The 5,923-nt window shown below is 47.4% G+C and overlaps 1 pseudogene; it reads left to right on the top strand.

The window, feature by feature from the left end:
- The first annotated feature begins 4,668 nt into the window (after positions 1-4,668).
- On the top strand, positions 4,669-4,788 carry LOC133491282 (5S ribosomal RNA; annotated as a pseudogene).
- The last annotated feature ends 1,135 nt before the right edge of the window (positions 4,789-5,923 follow it).

Consider the following 5,923-nt stretch of genomic DNA (forward strand, 5'->3'; position numbering starts at 1 on the left):
ACTCAACTGGAGTTTTCTGAAAGCGCTGGGATTTTTCCACGACGCTGTTCCTCAAGTGAACGGAGGCTTCCGCCTCTGCAGATATTAGCGAAATGTGATTTGGCGCTCCCCCCACCCCCTTTGGACCTTTCCCATGCCCGCTGGCCCGCGCTACGATAGCTTGTCGCCAGCGAGGTCTCAGGAATGTCATTCGAGCAAGGCTTCGTGCGTAGGCGCTGAGCCGAGGGTGACAGCGTCGGGACGTCGGCGAAGAAAAAGGTTTTTACCTTTTTTTTTTTTTTTTTTTTTTTTGCGATGGCAGCGCAGGTACGGCGGCGGAGAAGCCACTCAGACGTTTAGGATTTGTCCTGACTTGTCACTGGCAGGCGGGATATGTTGACGACACGGCTCAGAATACGCGAGCATTTTTCCGTCTGCCTGCGAAAACACTACATAGATTACGCAGTCATCCGGGGTCCTCGATCTTTTGGGGCTCGGGGAATTTATTCTAGGGAAACAAAACCACCAAGTGCAACCTTGATGGCCGTGGAAGTGATTAGTTTTTTCCAATGTTTACCACCCTGCATTGCTTCCATTAACAACGGGGCTGTGAACAGAGATGCAGCAGTACAGAGAGGCACAGTCAGCGTTCCCTACTCAGCGACTAGACCGGGTTGACCGACAGAATTTCGGTCCTGGAAAAACTAATAACTCACCAAACGCCCTTGCAAAAACCAAGCAGTGAGCCCTCCATCTGTCATCCCTTCTCAAGGTTTCATTTTTCCTCCAAATGATTTTCCCCATTTTCTTCCTTGACTGGTGGGTGGGGGTTAGACCAAGGGATTCCCTTTTTGCGAATTGTGGGCATGTGAAACCCTCTGAGCTGCTTTTGTGATTACGGGTTGTGGCAATTAACTAGACCGAGGGTCATACGCCAACCAACCACCGACTAACTCATCAGCACACAGACTGTCCTTACCAAACCGTGAACCAACCATCCTGCAATTGTGGAGAACGGTTGCCAAACCAACCACAACCGACGGAACGAGCGTCTTTGCTAAACCAACTACGGACCGTGGGATGGACCGTGCTCGTCAAGCCAAACGTTAACCAACTGAGCAACAGACCTTGACAAAACACTGACCAATCCTACTCACGAACTGTACCCTCAACTTTACGTGACAGAAGAGTATCCGCCAGGATGGAGGGCATAGTCTATAAAACAGCGGTGAGGCCGGCCATCATGCACGGATTAGAGACGATGGTACTGGAGAGATGGTACAGGAAGTAGAACTGGAGGTGGCAGAAATGAAGATGTTGAGGTTCTCGCTTGGTGTGAACAGGTTGGATAGGATTAGAAATGAGATCATGAGAGGGACAGCCAAAGTTGGAGGTTTTGGAGACAAGGTTAGAGAGAGCAGACTTGGATGGTTTGGACGAGGCGAGAGAGCGAGAGAGTCTGGGGATGGAGCTACCAGGGAAGAGAGTGCGAGAGAGAGACCAAAGAAAAGGTTGATGGATGTTGTGAGGGAGGACATGAAGACTGTGGGTGTTAAGAGAGGAGGGTGCACGAGATAGGCTGAGATGGAAAAAGATGACACGCTGTGGCGACCCCTCACGGGACAAGCCGAAAGGGGAAGAAGAAGAACTGTACCCTCAACCAACTGGACAACAGACAGAAGATCAAATCCCCCAAAAAACACAAACTTGTTCCTGCCAAAGCAACGATGGTTCAAACCGCGCATCGATCGTCCTTGCTAAACTAACCCTCAACTAACCAAAGAAGAGAAATAACGTCATAAATTCATTTCCAAACAAACCGCGGATTGTCCTTCCAAGGCCAACCGCTGATCGGGCGACCCACAGACAGACAGACAGACCGAGATAAACTGAAAAACGCACCTCAGAAAGCAACAACACCTCAGTGCTCTTCTCAGATTATGAGGATTAATCCCGCGACGTGGCATTATTAAAAAGAAAAACAAAATCTGATGTATTTATCTTGGACTCCATCAGTACCTCAATCCTTTTTATTCACAGGCTAGTGTAAAAAAAAAATCAATCGCGTTGTTTCATTGTTTTCCCGACACATCCCAATCAAATCAATGATTGCAGTCCGTCCGCTTCTCCTGACCGACTGTCGCTTATTTGCTGGCCTCCGAGATACGAATCGACGCGGAAACGGCGAAATGTCACGCGCCCGCGAGGCCGTCTCATATTTAGCCATCGCCGGGTCGATCCGTGGAAACGAGGCAAACTTCTTTCTTAATCCATCTGGAGAGGGGATTAAAAAAAAAAAAAAAAAGAAAGAAGAGAAAAATCTTTAGCACTTTGCCCACCTGGGCTGAAAAAGATTGCAAACGCCGTCTCATCTGCCCACTTTAGTATGAAGTATTAATTACGATATCGGACCGGAGGACTGCCCAAATGGACCGCCGGGCAAAACTTTTGTCTTTGCCAAATCTTCCTCGACTGATGGAAAAGTTTTCATCCATCCGTCCGTTTTCCAATCCACTCATCCACACTAACATTGGTGACTCCAACGTCTTTCTGAAATCCATATTTCTGGAAACCTTGCGTTCGTTTCATTTCGCGGTATAATATTTCCCCTGTTGCTTTCGCCAAGTCAAAACATCCATGCATTTTCTTAGCCGCTTATCCTCACAGGGGTCATGCGGGGAGTGCCGGAGCCTGTCCCGGCTGTCGACGGGCGCACCCTGAACTGGTCGCCAGCCAATCGCAGGGCACATTGATACAAACAGTCGCACTCACAATCACACCTACGGGCAATTGAGAGTGTCCAATTAATGTCGCATATTTTTGGGACGTGGGAGGAAAACCGGAGTGCCCGGGAAAAAAAACCCACGCAGGCACAAGGAGAACACGCAAACTCCACACGGGCGGATCCGGGTTTGAACCCGGGACCTCGGAACTGTGAGGCCAACGCTTTTACCAGTCGATCCACCGAAGTTTTCATCAAAGCAAAAAAATTATGTATCTGAACAGAAAGTCCTTTGAAACGCTTTAAAATCAACACGCGAACAAGCGCAAAGTACGGTGGCCTGCAAGTGAAAGTCAAGCTTGTTTGATTTATTTATTTTCCATTTAAATTTCTTTCAAACACTACAACTCCCTGTCTGAAAGATTAATATAACAATATCCCGCAGTGGTGCGTTTTTATCCATACGCCTAGCCAAGTATCGTCAATTCTGATACGTGGCTTTTAAAATCAATCTATAGCCTTGTGTATGAAGAGCAACATTTAGTAATTTAGATGATCCGCTGTTTTCCATAAGTTTCTGTACTGAACTTGCAGTGACGCGTATGAAAGAGTGTTAGAGCGATCGCACCTGGTTTAACACCGTTGCTTCCAAGTCACACCGGAGGAGTTTTTGTGACGGTTACGAGTGAAATGGCACCTTGGATGGAAAATAGCTAATTGGTCCCAATGTAGATCTTTTCCCTTATAGGTGTTCTCGCCACTCTTTGCAGGGATTTCAACGTTAATATCAGCGTTTTGAGCAATTTTTTGATGGGGCCACTAAAATGTACATAAAATGCTATCATTTTTATTTTAGTTTTTTTTTTAAGAATTAAGGGTCTGGCAATCTGGTTTATTGGCGGGTTACGGCTCACGGTGATGGTGCGTGACAGCAAGAAAAACACTTGTGGATTTCTGTATTATTTATTTTTTGGAAGATTCTGTGAGCTTTGAAACTGATTTTCATGATCTTGCTTGTTTGTGTTCAGACTATTTATTTATTTATTAAAAAAAAAAAAAAAAAAAAAAAAAAAAAAAAAAGCCATCCCCGGTTAACTCCTACCCAAATCCGCCCTCAAACAGAAATGGCCGATAAAAAAAAAAAAAAAAAAAGCCCATTATTTGCAGAAAAATGACATTTTATGGAGGGTAACGAAAGCCGGCCGCGGACCTCCCCCAAGGTGTGAAGGCTGCCGCGTCCGAACTAGCACCGCTAATGTTGTACAAATGTACTTTGAGCTTCCGCGTTATGCATAAACATCACTTTACAAACCGACAAGTACGAAACTAGTCGCACGATCGTACCAAGAAAGCACAATTGCAGATGGCAAATCTTTTCTAGAAGTTGCCGCAACGGCGGCTGCCAACAAACGTTCTCGCCTTAGCAGTTCTTCGCTCGTTAATTTATTCAACGCAGCAGCATTTCCCGCACGTCTCTCTGGAGTCGGGTACCTGTCGACAGGTTTGCCAGATTTAGGACTTAAGTCACATTTGTGCGAGCTGTGAATAAGGTACATTTCAAACAAGGGCGAGACGGCGGATCAGATGGTAACGCGTTGGCCTCACAGTTCTGAGGTCCCAGATTCAGTCCCAGACGACCCGCCTGTGTGGAGTTTGCATGTTCTCCACGTGTGCCTGTGTGGGTTTTCTCCGGGCACTCCCGTTTAGACCCACATCCCCAAAAGATGCGACGTTAATTGGACACTAAATTGCCCCTAGGTGACGCCACGCTTGTGCATCCGGGTACTTGACCGCCATCGTTGCAGACGAGCAGTCAGCTGTCCATCCCGATCGTCGTTCCGACTCGTGTCAATCATCATGCCAGATTTTTGTTGCGTCTTCGGATGTGGAAATCGTGGAAAACTGTGCAACAGGACACCTGTAATAAGAGGTACTTTATTATGTCCGGATATTCTACTTCAGGGAAGGCTTACGACCATGCTAACCCTGAGAACGCCCGATCTCGTCACATCTCGGAAGCTAAGCGGGTTTGGCCCTGGTTAGTACTTGGATGGGAGACCGCCTGGGAATACCAGGTGCTGTGAGGTTCTCTCACCGCGGCTAGATTCAGAGGGGTTCCGTCGGGAAGGGCATCCGGCGTAAAACTGTGCCAAACAAATATATGCGTTCATCGAAGATGACACGCTGTGACGACCCATAACGGGACAAGCTGAAAGGAAAAACAGAAGATTCTACTTCAGGCGAGTCTAACAGATCCTTTTAAAGCACGTCGTAGTGGAGAATGTACGGATCGATATCGTCACAGAGTTTGATCTTCGGGATACATCTAGCTTTGGCGACATCATCGAGCGAATTAAAGTAGGCAGAAAGCATCCGCCGCTCGCCGCTAACACGTGGGTCTGTGGACGGTGCCGACTTGATGTCGTCCGCAACAGCGAGCTCGTCTGTAGAAATGGCGACGATTCGACTGAGGGCGCATTTTTACCACGTCTCGCAACCGAAAAGAATTGTGGCTGCGACCGTTGTTTGTCTCCATGTGCCCTGCGATCGGCTGGCAACCAGTTCAGGGTGTACCCCGCCTCCTGGGATAGGCTCCAGCACTCCCAGCGACCCTCGTGAGGATAGGCGGCGAAGAAAATGGATGGATGGATTTCAAACAGCCAACTTGAGCGAGTCCTCGCTGCGTTTGAGGCAAGCGCAATCGAGTCATTGGTGTACTTGGGTTAAACCAGTCGGAAATCGAGTTCCGCAATCTTACTCACGATCTGTACTTGCATTGGTTAGCTGTACTAACACATTAATAACCACTTTGTTCATAAATGTTGCCAAATTGAGTCTACGCATTTCTTTACCTTCTGGTTTTAGTTTGAAGTTTGACGAGCTATCGGTTAGGCAAACTGTGACATTAACGCTAATGACTTCTCCAGGAGCAGTTTCGAGTTGCTCCTGAGCCAACTGAGAATCCGATCGATGTCACGTAATTGACGCTGCTGGTGAAAACTGCCGTGCTCAATAATCACGCGCCGTTTCGGATATTCTATTGCACAAAAATACCCCTCAGACTACCAAAAATTAAGAACTGAAGCTGGAATTGGTCACAATGATGTTCATCAGCCGATGAAAAGACCAAGACCCAAAATTGCTGGCGGTTGGCACTTTTCTGGCAACTGTAAAAGGAAACAATCTTATCGGACGTTTGTCCTCCGTAACGAGGGGCGCCAT

The sequence above is a fragment of the Syngnathoides biaculeatus genome, chromosome 17 (genome assembly GCF_019802595.1).
Source record: "Syngnathoides biaculeatus isolate LvHL_M chromosome 17, ASM1980259v1, whole genome shotgun sequence".
NCBI classification, from domain to species: domain Eukaryota; kingdom Metazoa; phylum Chordata; class Actinopteri; order Syngnathiformes; family Syngnathidae; genus Syngnathoides; species Syngnathoides biaculeatus.